The sequence below is a fragment of the Manacus candei genome, unplaced genomic scaffold (genome assembly GCF_025592945.1).
Source record: "Manacus candei isolate 608988 ecotype Guabito, Panama unplaced genomic scaffold, ASM2559294v1 h1tg000046l, whole genome shotgun sequence".
Taxonomy (NCBI): domain Eukaryota; kingdom Metazoa; phylum Chordata; class Aves; order Passeriformes; family Pipridae; genus Manacus; species Manacus candei.
The window spans coordinates 4,707,298-4,722,041 of record NW_026138094.1 but is presented as its reverse complement, the minus strand read 5'-3'; the positions used below and the strand labels follow the sequence as shown (position 1 = coordinate 4,722,041).

Sequence of the window (14,744 nt, the reverse complement as noted above, 5' to 3'; positions counted from 1 at the left end):
TCTGTCTTTACTTGCTTTTTTTTCTTGTCCAGAACAAATTCTAGAACCAGAATCAGCCTGTAAATGGACAGAGTGAAAGAGAATTAATCTATGATCAGAAACAGCATTATCTGGGGACTTTAATTGTGCTCCAGGCCCTCAAGTCTGCCAGGTTTCCCCCAGCAGCACCAGCTCTCTCTGAATTACACAGCTCACTGTGCAGTTTTACAGCTGAGTTTTTGCATTCATGAATTTTGAAGTCACTGTTGATATGGAAACCAACCAACTGGCACCTACAACTGGCTTACATTATCAACCCTAACTCTGATTTCCTCTGACCACATCCTTAGCAGTCATAAGCTAAAAAAATCCATGTGAGTTCTATTCTCTTAATATAAGCTGGAAGCCTGATTTTTATTTTTCTTTTATTCAAGATCCAAATGAAAATATTTCATTTACTTAAGAGTTTCACTATTAAAATACTAAATATTAAAACATATATAATTTTTCTATTTATCAAAAATACTAAAAATCAGTAACCTACAAAAGGGTAAGAGAATAATTAGCAGAATTAAAAATTTGAAAAATCTGGAATTCTATGACTACTGCAAGGCACAATGAGCCTTGACTTGAAACACTTAAACATCCCATTTCAAGGAAAAGCTTTATTTCCCTAACACATTCTCATTTTGTTCCTTATTACTGCTCTGTTTGGTGCTGCTGTTTTCCTGGCATGACATCATCAACAAGCCATTCCAAATGTCAGCATAGAATTCAACCATCCTTTAAACTGTGAGTCTCTTTCAGGAAGTTAGTCGGCATCTGATGTTTCCCGAAGTTGCAACAGGTGTGTAATTTTCTTATAATATCAAAATATCATCATATGCAATGAGTGTGAGAGATATTTTGGCCAAAAAAAGTCCAAAAGAGCTAATGTTTTTGTGCACTTGGTGCTTAAAGAGAACACTAGTTCGATATGTGTTTAATCAATACAATTTAACAATACTTGTTAAATACTGAAAGCATTTATTTAAAAGTGATATTTGTGATATTTGTGATATTCTGATATTTGTTTAAACTGTAAAAACAAATGGAGCTGCAGCGCAACATTCTGTACTAAGGCAGAAGGTGCCTTCTCTAAGTTCCTTTGCATAAACTCATTACAAACATAACATTTCAGCTAGCAGCCATTAACTGAGCTGGAAATTTTCTTTGAGGGGATTAGAGCTTTTTAAAACTATTTAACAGTTTAAATGGTTATTTTATTAGAGTTTAATCACATCCCTGGAAAAGAAAGAAATATAATCCCAAGGTTGGGGTAATTAAATGTTGTTGGAAAAGTAACTAGTGAGAGCACACAGTTTCCCTGGCAGAGGGTCAGCAGTTCTGTGGTGCAGAATGCCTGGTACCAGAACCTCTCCCTTGGCTCTCTCCTCAGCACTGCACCATTCAGGCAACACAGCCAGAAATTGTTTTACTGGTATCAGCAAGGCTGTGTTTGTAACAGCTTTTGTTAAAAACTTTGCCAAGCTGAATCCAGGTGCCAATGGGTAGGTACTGCAGAGTATGGTTTGTGTGCACCAGACACTGATTTCTTGGTGAATTGCCTACACGCTCAGCCATAAAGGGAAGATGTGCCAGGAGACACTTTTCAACAGGTGACAGTTCCAATATTGTAACTGTTTCCTTTTAGTTGTTAGGAACAGAAGGTATCTGACCATGTGCAGCAGGGATAGTCCAAAGAGAAACAAAACCCCGAAAATTACTGATGTATCAGCCTAACTTCCCTCATGGCATGAAGCACTGTATTGGATAACCCTTATTAGATTAGCAGTGGAAGAAACTGAAATCATGCTTTTCTTGCACGCACACATTTGCAACAGAAATTCCCTTGATATTTTCCCTTTCACAACAGATTCCTACTCTTCTGTGACTGAACAAAAGCACAAGACAGTGCCTAGGGAATTTGTTTGTCCGCAATCCCCATAAGCAGTAAAGCTCTTCTGGAGCTTTCACTCTGCTGAAGAGGCTACTGCAAGCTCAGCTGAAACGCCAGTTGCTCATGTCCTGGCTTTATGCACTAGAGTGACCTTTCACCACAGTCACATTATCAGAAACCAAGGGAATGAGATAAATCCAACAATTCAGCATCATTCAGTGTGGGAAGGAAATGCTGAAGTCTTGATTCACGCACTCTAGAAACTGCTGTCTAATGTGTTGATTACGATCTCCACCTTCCTAATTGGATTCCATACTGTTAATTTAGTGTATGTAAACAGGACCATATGCTGCCTGTGTGGCTTCTTACTGTGGCTTGGCTTTTCTGAGTGTGCACATACTATTTACTTCTTATACATGATATCCACTGGATTTGCTTTGTTATGATCACTGTATGAAACCATTAGTTAAAAAAGCAATCCTAATCAAGACTCCCTGCTACTGTTATTTTGAACATACCAAAGCAGATCAGGTGTCACGCAGTTGAAGGGAGATGTCCAGTCTAACTGCAGAGGAAATGTGCTGTTGAATGTTACACTGTATCAGGGACAATGGGGGAAGCAGAATGAAGGACCGTGGGTAAGACTGTGGGGTTTCCTCCACATTTACAGGGAAGTGTGGAAGAGGAGATTAAGGAACGGAAGAACACAAATCCCATCTCTTTTTCTGCATTTAGTTTCAGTATGGAGCATCGTAGTTTCCCACGGGCCTGAGTCCCCACTGTTACACAGCAAAGCTCTCTGCTGGGTGCCCAAAAGGTGAAATCTGTGCTGATTCTAGATAATGCAGAACCGTGAGAGGCAGCATTTCTGTTTAACCACATACTACTTTTAAATCTTTGTGGAGCACAGAGGTTTCGCAGTGAACTTCAAAGAACCCACTGCTATATTTTTAATTTTGTTTCCTTTTAAAGAAAGAAATACATATGGTTTTATTTGGGGCAGCTTTGTCACATATGTCAACATCAGGATTTGAAATGTGTTTCCAAAGAGAGAAAGGGTGTCATTAGTCAGCCTGCATAAAATCATTATTGCTCTATGTAGTCAACACCTGCTGTGATATAACTCCTCTATACCTTGCCATGTTCCATAAGTACTTTTTTGTTATCCTTATACATTTCTGAAAGGGCTTTCTAGAGTAGCTAGGCTGTAGTTTCCACTGATATCATGACACTGTCATAATTTTCTACTGCTGATAAGAGATGTTTCTTTCTGAGAGTGAATCAGTCCTCTGCTGAATTAATGTTGACTGTCAGAGCAATCCCACTCACATTTGCTTGGATTCCTTGGGAAGTGTTGGGACAACCTGAACTACAGAGCCTTCTACGGACTGTAGAAGGCTGTACACTTACAGAAACATCATGTCTCTGGGTTCTGTAGAAATGAGAATACCGTGATACCGATGATATGAATTTTGAGCTTTTGATAGTGTGTACAAGCTAAGAAAGAAGCTGCTTGGCAATGTGCATTTATGATGTATAGGGAGATGTGCTGAATAGGAAGTATCTAACACAGTTCTTTGCATTTTTATTGGGAAAAAAATAGCTTTTTATAATCAGATTTGAGAAATTGTTCTCATTTTTTCAGATCATTACAAGTGATCTTTAGAAAGGAAATCCTGCTGCACGATCTGCTTCAAACTATCTCCATAACCACAGTGGTGGATATTTGTGTTTTGAAAAACAGTCGTGAAACTGATCTGTAAATGTGGAAAAATTCTTCCCTTTCTTTAAACAGACTGAAGTAGCTAAACATGAAAATAAGAAACAGGTGGAATTAATCCCAAGTTAAATTGATACGGGACCAAATAAATAGGATTGGGGCCATTATGATTAAGAGCCGTGTTTGTGCAAGACAAGCAGATGCTCAGCAGAAGGAGGATGATTGTCCTGCACTGTCCAGGCAGTGGAATGCTTCCACCAATATATTTAATCAAGTGCCAGATAGGGAACCTCTCTGCTTTCCAGGAATGGCTATGGAAAATAAGTCTGGGCTGTTGAGAGCTCAAACTTAAAAAAAAAAAAAAAAAAAAAATACTCCATTGTTTGACATGGAAATAAGGTTCCTTTTTAATTTTTATACTTAAAATGCAAGACTAATGTATCAGTGTGCTTTCTGACCACGAATATATGGGAGATGTATACTCAAGAGATCATGTTTTGAGGTAGGAGGTTCAGAAATCTCAGAAAAGTTAAAAGAACGCATTAAGGCCATTACAGCACACAGGTGTGACAGGAACATACAGGGAAGCATTATGGAACTGAGTTCTGTGTGGGTAGGATGAAAATAGTATTAGCCACAGGTCCTGATGCAGACACAGTAGACATGTCAAAGAAACTCACATAGGAAGCAAATGGAAGAGAGACCTGTAAAGAATTTGGTCTTCTAGAATTCCCCAACTTTTCTGTCTATTTCCCCCCCAAAAAAACTTCTGAAGAACTCCACCACAAGAAGCACTGAACTGTTCCAGTTTAGTCACCTTTTTTAACTCTTTTCCATTCATAACACAGCATGGTCACTTGGTGGATCAAAGCAAACAACCTGTTTGAGGTTCTGTAGAACTGGATTCTTCAAGAGGGTGTCTAGGGCTGGTGGGGAGCACACTCAGCTGCACTTGGCACTGAGCTCAGGGCTGGGAGAGCTGTGATGTGGCCAGATCTCTTCTATTCCCAGACTAGCTTGCCATCTTTTGTCATCCTGTAGCAAAGAATCCCTAAAAATCCTTGTATATTTAAAACGCTGTTTTTTTCCAGGGCTAACGCAGGGTTATTTCATGTTCTGTTCCTAGCAACTGGTTTAGTCCTACACAGAGATGAGTGAACAATCAACAATTATGTTGCCCTAATACTAGACTAGGCCTGAACTTTTAGGATAATCATACAGAATCAGAAACTCCACTTCATAATTGGATGAGCCCTTCTGAACCTTGGTAATGCTTATGCCACTCTGTCATTTACATTACAGTTGGCTTCCTAATTGGAGGACTGATAACTTCCATGCAAATAAAATGTGAGACATCAATTCACTTTAATGGGAGTTCAGACATGCCCTTTATAAGAAAATAACTATCATGTATATTGCAAAATTATCCATATGAATGTACTGTTATTTATAGAAGACATAAAGGGATATACTCCCTTTGATTTAGATAACATGAAAAGGTTTTCAGTGGTGATTAAAGAAAGATGAGACATTAATGCTTCTCCTACTGATGCAAAATAATGTTATGTAATAACTAATTTCTGATTGTTTCTAAAATAACATTAGTGGTATTACTCATAAGGATTCAAAACATGAAACTGAGTCCTGGGAAGGAAGTATTCTTTACAGTGCCTGATGAATTTGCAGTTTGTTTCTATGTATCATCATATTTTTAGATCATAACCATTAGAATTGTTCCCATACAAAAATGATGACAAATTATACAGTGACCATATGATGATTTAAGCCAGTCTTACTTAATAAAAGCAACCTTTAAATCACTCAATTCCTACCCACAGGAAGAGGATGACAGAATGAATATAAGGATTGCGGATATCAATGGAACTGTTTATGGTGTTCTGACACTCCAGTGATGTATCTAGTATAGGAAATGGAAAAGACCAGACACCTGTCTGTCTGCCAGGTCTCCTGCAGATGAAGACTCCCCTTTGCTTTTAGAAGGGTAAGGTTTAGTTATAAAATAATGAAACAATCTTTCTGCTCACGGCAACAGTAATTTTGTGGAACTGGAAGGTAGGTTTCTTCCGTTTTTAGAACTCCATGGATGATTTGAAAATCTGTGCAAGGTTAATTAGTTTTTCTAAAATAAAAACATAACACAGTTACTGTCTGAAACTGAAGGTGGTGTGAAGTGCAAGGCTGAAAATCCTGCACAACAGAGTCTTTTTATATAGACAAAATAGACTATGAAGTGCCAGCTCCACCCACAATTTGTCATCTATAAGCTCCACTCTGATGTGAACAGAACACCCTCCTGCTGAGCTGTACTGCTGGTGGTCGACTAACAGCCCTTGGATGAGACTGGAAGTGTCCATTCGACAGCAACTGGAAGAAAAGGGCCTCATTATCTTCTGTGAGACATCAGTGACATTTCAGCCTCCTTCAATAACTACCAGACTCTGCAGGTTTGATTCTGCAGCCAGGTGCTGATTTACCTTGGAACAAGAGGCTGTACCTGCCCTGGTCAGCAGAGTCGCAGAGCAGACACGCTCCCAGTCTCTGACACAGCAGCCCATGGCTCTGCAGCCCCCAGATGAACACAGACCATGCCCATTACAGTAACAGCTGTGATGTTTACAAGGTGCTGTTTTTATCCAGTTCAGTCTCCCAGACTGTCTTATGTAAAGAACTATAGTTCTGTAAACAGCACATCCACCACGAATGCAAAGCAAAGCACACATTGGGGTATCAGTTATGTGCAGCTTTGTACAAAGGCATCCTTGGGAAGCCAAAGGCCAGGGTCTGATATCCTCATTGATCAATCACATTTACATGGAAACAACGGTTGTTGTGCCTTAAACACCATCAGCCACATGAGAGCCTCTCCATGGCCCTGTCAGGGGAAAGAAATGCCTTGTTTAAGGTCAAATGGGAAGTCTGTGGCAAGACAAGGAATTGAACCATCTTTCAAGTGTCAAGCACTGGACAGCTTTTCCTTTGGTTATGGGTCCCTTCTTCCACAGACAGTCTCATTCACTGAAGTGGATCTTTTAAATGAACAATATTTGCCAAGCAAAAACACAGCAGAGAGAGACCCAAAGGGAAGGTAAAGAGCATATACTACTGACCACAGAACTAGGATCCTTAATAATGATCACTGGTAGGTACTTTCTATAAAAACTTCTTTCTGCATCTTTCCCAAGCTGTTTTTTCTTTTTACGATGTGCAGAGACATTGTAACTACCTTACATTTTTTGCATTTTAGCTATAAACCAAAGCCAGAAGCCATCCCTGATGTGCACATCCTGATAGCTGAAGCAACGAACAGGAGAATAAATTGTACCTGGAAACAGACTTTTCGTTTTTACAACAAAATAGATCAGGCCAGCCCTGGAAAAGACAACACTAGTGTTTGTTTTCCACATGTTGGAAACATTGATAGGAAAAAAGGGCACTGGCTACTATTAACAAGAGTATTGTTCCACCTGTGCTGCCAACAGATAGCAAGCGGTGTGCTACCTTTTTGTCACTGTTCTCACATTTCCCTATTTTAGCACAGCAGCTGGACTTTCAGTCCCAGCTGCTCTTTGAAAGAAGGATTTAAAAACAGTTTAAAAAAAGTTTACGGAGTTTTGTGGCACCAAATAATGGTGGTCAAACTCCACTGTTAAACAAAAGTCACTGCTACACTTGTGTGCTGTGGTCAGTAAACAGAACATAGGCATTCACCCCAGTATTAACCCACCATGTGCAAATACCTGTGGCTACAGGATGCTACCTGGAGCCTCCCAGTGCAAAACCCTGCACAGCCACCTCAGCCTCAGTCAAAAGGGTACTCAATTACAGGAAGGCACCAAACTATGAGCTTCAATAATACAGGAATGCTGCCAAAAAAAAAACCCTAAAGCAGATTAGTAACAGCAGAAATGTTGTCTACTGCAGAAATGCTTGCCAGAAGTTGTAAATACTGGAGATAATAATAATTTTGCAAAGAAAGAAAAGTTATGCAATGAGAAAGCAAAGGGCACTCTTTTGAACAAAATTATTTAGATTATCAAGATGAGAGAGGCTACTGGCTAAGTTCAGACAAATACAGCCAAGCTGGATGAGTGAGAAAAGAGACACATGTGGAATTAAGGTTGGTGAAGTCACTAAAATAACTCACATAACCATCTTCAGTTTTTAAAGAGTGATAAAAATTTAAAGATATCCATAGTGGAAACCAGTTAAGAGCTGTACAGCAAAGAGCACCACAGCAAAAGCAGGCAGGCTGTTAGGCAGCAAATGAGTGCAGAATAATGCATAAAGGACTGCAATATCGATAGCATAACTCAGTGAGACACTGCCATGCATCCCTGAGTATGAGTTTATTTTTCTAATAATTGTATCCCTTGCATAGAACTAGAGGATGTGATGCCTGCAGTACTAGGCCAGTTGGTCCCAGGTGTTTCTTTCCCATTACATGTTCCTATCTCCAAGAGTGGAGGGCAGAACAGAGGAAGTTCAAGGGCAATTTCTTAGAATAATCAGTTAACGAAAAGCTTTCATATGACAAGAAATTGAAATACTGCATCTATTTACTACAAATAGGCTACTCAGTAACTTGCTGAATATTTCCTCTACTGAACACTGTCAAAAGTATAGATCTATACAGTGCACCATTCATGGTATAAAAATATAATTGCTTCTTCCAATTATTTTTAAACTGATATTTGATATCATTACACTTCTGGATTTCTTTCTTCATTAATGATGTTAAACTGTTTCTTTCATAAGTTTATGTTATTGATAAGCTCAGGATGGTCACATGAATCTAACCAGTTATCATTGATTTTTGGTATTTATAGTCCTCAGATTTCTCTACAGGTTTCTCATCGATCAACTGTGGATTTTTACTCTGGCAAAAGAAATTACCCCAAAGCTTCCATCAAAGCAAAACCTCTTGAATTAGGCCACCCTGATATTTTTTTATTTAGAAGATGACAAAACAGGGCATGTGTGATATCTAATGTAAATATGCCGGGGTTTAGGACACATTTTGCATCTCAAGACCTTGGAAAGGCTATTAAATTCCCTAAATCAGCATCCTGATTTAGTTCCTGAACCTGTCGTTGGCCCGTTTATTCTGACCAGCTCCCCGGCCGCCGAGCAGAACCACCCTCCGCCGGTCCTGCCGTATATCTGACATACAAAAGACAGACCTCCAAGGAGGGACAGCTCATCTTCACGTACAAAAAAAACCACCTCCTTTTCTTATTTTATTAAACCGCTCCATCTGATTTCTGTCATTTCACGCCCGGCGCGAAGGATGCGAGCGCTCCGCAGTAAACACACACGCATTGCCCTGGAAGGCGCTCGGGAAAAGCGGGGCCGCCCGGCCGATCCCTCCGTGCCCCGCATTCCCAGGACGGTTCCCGGCGGCGATCCCGCGGCCGCGGGTGGGGTCGGGCCGGGACCGGCCGCCTCCGAACCCCGCGCCGGGGATGCTCCGCCACCCGCCGCCGCCCCGCCGTGCCCATCGCATCGCTCCGCTCCGATTCGCACCGCTCCGCATCTCTCCGCTCCCCGCCCGCTCCGCTCCGCACTGCGCGGAGCCCCGCGGGGCCGCCCGCGGGCGATGCCCCGCGCCCCGCCCGGGCCGCCTTACCCCGCGCTGTGTCCGGCCCGGCCGCCGCTGCCTCCGCGCCCCTCCGCGCCCCGAGCCCAGCGCCCGCGGCGGCAGGTGGGTGCCCGGCGCGGCGGCTGCGCACCGCCGGCCTGCCCTGCCGGGCACGATGGGACTCGTAGTCCGGCACCGCCGGCCCCGACAGCGGCAGCGGCAGCGCTGCCAGCCCCTGCCAGCGCCAGCTCCGCCAGCAGCATCCCTCCTGCCCCCACCCCCCTGGTCCCCCCACCCTCTCTCAGCCCTTTCCGCCTCTCTCTGCCCCAAGCCTGCAGGTGGAATCCCACCTAACCCATATCCGCGACAGGTTTATTCCCCTTCGCCTTTGGCTTGGCGTGATGCAGCCGCAGCCTTGCCCCTCTTCTGGGTGGCTCGTGAAAACAGACTGTGGCTTGGATGCTCTGCCCCCTGCAGCCACCGCCCCTGCCCCAGGCACATCTCTGAGCAGTTCAGCACTCGCTCCTCGCACGCCGTGCACGGCCTCCCCAGGAGATGCACTGGTCAGTTCTGGGCACACGTGTAGGCAGCCGACCCCAAAGAACGTGATTTGCTTCTCTCACACACCCGCTGCAAACTGAGCCGGCCAAACAGGGCCTGCACCGGCCCTCACCCTGCTCCAAGACGTGTTACCCCAGGGAGTCAATTACGAAGTGGAGGGTGCTGCCCTCTGAGATCATTTTGATGTTTTTCCTTCATTCTTTTAATTAGTGTTGACAATTCGATTTATATTTGTTCTATTAATCTATACTAAAGTTGACCATTGGTCAAAATTATATATAATATGATTTGAATGTACCCCCAGTAATTAAGTTTGTCCATAATTTAATCTATCAGAACGTTTTCACTGGATGCTGGGATTTAGTTGAACTGAGGCCCTTGGTTCTGAGCACTAAGTGATGAGTCACCAGCAGCAGAAAAGTTGTTCCCATGATTGGGATGTCTTTAAATTCCGTGGCACATTGGCAGGAAAACAAGACATTGCCTTGTAAAGAAGCAGATGCTGCACCAGAGATGAATTTTCCTGTGGAGAAAAAAGAAAAAAAAGTACACCTAGGAAATACAATGCCTTCACTCCACAACCTGACAAATACCCCAGGTCTCTGTAGCAAGACTTACGGCAGAAAAATCAGATTTATACCATGGGCATTTTGCCACTGCTGCTCAGGAAAACACCTGTATTCACAATAATGTGCAGAGTGCAGAAAGATGCTCCAAGCTGCAATTATCTGCTTGCAGCCTCGTTGCCTCAAAATTCTTGTGAAATGGGATATCCAGGCATCGGTTAACATCCAAAATATTAGATCAACAGAAATGGAAAAGAATCAGATCCATTTATTCCACAGTCTTCCAGTCTTCCCCTTTCTTTCTCTGCCTTAAAGCATTCAAAGACAACAGGGTTTGCATCAGTACCAGAAGCATCAGGGAAGCTGAAACAAATTGCTTTGAAATCTGCCGCTCTGTAACCTGATGGCTAAGGCTGAATTTGTTGGTTTGGTGTTGGGGTTGAAGCTTCCCTGCAAACAGGGCTCATTCAGACATGAAACAGAGAAATGTGGATTTAATTATTGGTATGGATTAAAACCAAATCTTTTGGGATATTATCTAGGTCTGTAGGATCACGGCTGGAATGAGTCATAATTATATAAATATTGGGAAAGGGAAATGTATACTATCAACAAAGAGTGAAAGTTAACTTGGAGTGTTTGTATTTTGATAAACTTCTGCAAGTTTTTTCCCTCGGATTTTCCTGTCACGCCTTAAAATGTATTTATTAAGTTGAAACTCTTTCTCAGTTGATGTGAATGGGAAGAACCCCTCCCATAGTGACTTTTCTGTTTGCAGTTACCTTGTATCTGCTGACAAATTCACTTCATATTAATTTCTGTTAGCAATGTAACAATCTAAGACCTCTGCAAGAAGTAGAGAGTTAGGCTGAAGTCAAGGCTCTGCTCTTCTTTGGCTGTGGTTTCGTGTTTCTTCCTTCCTTATACCTCATGCAATCAAACTTGCAATCAAAAACTTAGAAACATGATCAGTCTTTGTCTAAGAAAAGGCATAGGTTGCCTGTATTCGTGAGAAATACAGGCAAAAATATACATGGTAAATAGATTAAATGTAGATGAACACAATATACATGTTTACTCACATGTATAGGAATAACATTCTCCTTAAAATCACAGCATATAAAGTGTAAAACCATATCACACTTCAGTCTTGTGTTCAGAGTGTGTGCTCTAAGTAATCTTTCATTCTTCCCAAACTGCAAAATTAAAAGACAAATGTATTCAATACAATTCATGAATCTGAGCTATATCCCATGTCTGGGCTACACGAGGTCCCATTTATGGGCTGTGCCTGCTGTGATACATTTACATCAGATGACTGTGGCCACCTTCACTGACCATATTTCCCATGTGTGGGACTTCCCAGGCTATCAGCCTGAAAGGACATCTGAGAGGGCAGGATAAGGCTCCCAGCCAGTTCTTTTTCCCTGGCAGGGACTTCTGCACAACATTTTGCCCATCTAGGCTTTTATGTATTATCAAATTTATGTACTTGACTTGTTGAAAGAAGTACAGTGTCAGAGTGAACACCTTAAGGATATAACATACATGAGGACAACTATTCTAGAAAAAAATTGGCTCCACTCTGGGGGATGCCTTCAAGAACCAGGGTCCTGTGGATCCCAAAACAATGTATTTCCTGGCTCAGCCTTCCCTTTAACCAGTGACAATTTGGTTCAGAGCCGCTGTATGGTGAATACAATGTAGAGGTTTGGCATTTTCCCAATGCTGCCTAAACTGAGCTTACTGCGGGCAGGTTACAACAGTAAATCATTAACTGGGGCACCCAAAAGCAAGTTTTAGCTCACTGGACTATGTGTAGCCAAAATGTGGTCAGTTCTTTTAAAGTGTTTGTTGTAATTCTTTTTAATAAAAAAAAAAACAGAGGGGCTGTTGTGATTTTTTCATCTGGTTTCCTTATAACACAGCTTGTAAGACTTTGCTTAATTAATTCCTGCTAGAGCTGGGGCTTGTGTTTTAGACAAACATCTGGACCCGATTACTGTGTTGTGCATGTTTTGATCTCTTCCCTTAAAGACCAGCTGTTGATCAAATTCAGCAACCTGTATATAAAACCTCTTGGTTCAATGCCTGATCAGCAAATTCAGACCCAGGGTAGAGATACAATTTGACTCTTACTCACATGTAAAATTACTGAGTTGAGGTGACACTTCTGAAATGGCTGTGAAAAAGAACCAATGTAAGTAGTCAGTCCCAGTTCATAAGAGCTTCATGGATCAGGCCTTAAAATGTCGGCCAGCAGCATTTCAACTGGTCAGCCCCCAACTATATTTAGGCTGGAATTTTTTTAATTGCATTGCTTTGACAGTTAATAGGATTTTCTTGGACTGTTTTATAAGGCAAAGCACAGTAATATATTAAATAACACTAACTACAAGTCATTTGTTGTTTCACCCAAACTTGATTTCTGCAAAATGTTCTATATCCTTAGTACTATAAATCCCGAAGAAATGCATTTGGATTTGTACACTGCATTTGCCATGGTAGTAACAATAATAATAAATACTTCATCTGTACCAATTAATTTGCAGCAGTAGATGTCAAATTGAACCACAATTTCCATTTTGCAGATGTGGAAAGTGAGACACAGAACAGATGGCTATTTTAAGCCTGGGGCCCACTTGGTGCTCATGGCATTGGGGACAGGAACACGGTTAAAGGCTGAAAGGTGGAAGGAATTGCCCAAGGACATAAGAAAACCACTGCTGACCCTGGACCCAGAGCTCAGCACCTCACCACCCTCTGTACCCACCTTACAGAACTATGCACCCCTGCTCTGCTCCAGGCAGCATGCTCGAAAGTGTGCTTTGGGTTGGCTCACACTTCCCTGGAGTAAAGGCAACATGACTTCTACTCCATCTGCTGAGATACAGTGGCTGCTCCACCCACCCCAGTTCTGCTGTCTGTCCTCGTGTGAGAAGGAGACTTTGGAGGCACAGGCCAGCTCTCTCCACCTCCTTTACAGTGTCCCATTTAAAGTAGTTTGCTCCTCAGAAGGGAGCAGGAGCCAACAGATACTGTAGTCCTCTCTTTACAGAGTCTGTGAATGTTGAAGACCTTTCTGCTCCACCTCCTTCTCCATGAACGGACCTGCAGGACAACTTGTTCAGCATTGGATTTCCTTCTTTATCTAAAGAGCCTGGGATCTGCCAAAGGCCAACTGCAGCTGATCAGTGTGCACTGGGGAAGTTTCTCATACCACATGTTTCTTTTATACAGCCAGTTCACAGAGAATTGGGTCATTTTGGGTATGTGTAAATGGTCTTAGCAGTGCACTTGAGAAACAAACCCCTGCGAGGTGTGTTCCCACATGCTGGGCAGAGCACATTTAACAGGGCTTAGAATGCTGTGAGTCTGATGGTCAGTGCTTGAGCTTGTCTCCAGACACGCCTCAGCTAGGTTGGTCTGGGGCTGGCCACAAGGCAGCCATCTGCAAGAGGAGGGAAAAATTCCCAAACACAGGTAGGTAGCTACCCCTGTGGCCTCCTGCCAAAGGCTGTACAAGCCAGTCTGCTCATGGGAATGTGCTCATCTTAACCCTTCATGTCAGAACATAAAGTTCTCCAAGTGTTAGGGTTGTGTCTCAAGAGAACCAGGACTGAACCGTGTCCTTCTTTGCTGCCACTGGAAGAAGTATGATTTCCTCAGTCATAATTTGTTTCAATCTGAGTTTGGCCACTCTCATAAAAAAAAGATATATAGGATAGAGGGTCAGGCATCACTTTTTATTATCATCTACTTTACTGACAATATCCTTCCTGTCTATATCCTGTGTGAATTCCCCAGACAGGAAGATATTTCTCTCTCAAGACATATGCTTTGAACCAACGTGCTTCGTTTGTACCACATCATCATTGTAGATAGTAAATATATTATGATTTAATCAGTTTAGGATTATGTCTAAGGCTCTGGATGCTCCTTTCCTGCTGTGCACAGCTCAGCTCAGTGAACAGCAGTGAGGAAGCTCCATGCTGCATCCACTCTTGCTGTGCATGTGCATTGTTTCAACACCAGTGGAAGTTCCACTGCTGGCCAGGTCTTCCATGTCTTTCCAGTTTTCATATTTGCAACACTTTCTTCAACGATGTAAGATTGTTTTAAATTGTATTCCAGCCCTTGAAAAAGAAAGCCCTCTACTAATCCTGTTGAGAACATTATGTTTGCCCTCTGATGCAGGCGTTGGTCTGTCAGCCTGGAAACCACCAACCTTCTAATGACTGCAGGGTTATGAATCTACTGCTGAGCATTTGCAGAAGTGCTCTTGTGGTTATAAAAGTGCCTCTTCATTCACCCATGGTGCCAGAAGGGCTCAGCATGGCTTTGTGAGTCTCCTGCCTCACAAGGGAGAATCTCACAGTG

At 42.4% G+C, this 14,744-nt stretch overlaps 1 protein-coding gene across 2 annotated transcripts in view; it reads right to left on the bottom strand.

The window, feature by feature from the left end:
* The window catches only part of TMOD2 (tropomodulin 2), a 32,857-nt gene extending 23,160 nt beyond the window's left edge, over positions 1 to 9,697 (bottom strand). The window contains exon 1 of one of the 2 annotated variants that reach the window (XM_051797020.1): positions 9,588 to 9,697. The gene's annotated coding sequence lies outside the window, so the exon portion shown is untranslated. Of the gene's footprint in view, positions 1 to 9,285; positions 9,403 to 9,587 lie in introns of those variants that run through there. The other variant, XM_051797019.1, reaches the window with a different exon arrangement.
* Positions 9,698 to 14,744: the final 5,047 nt, after the last annotated feature.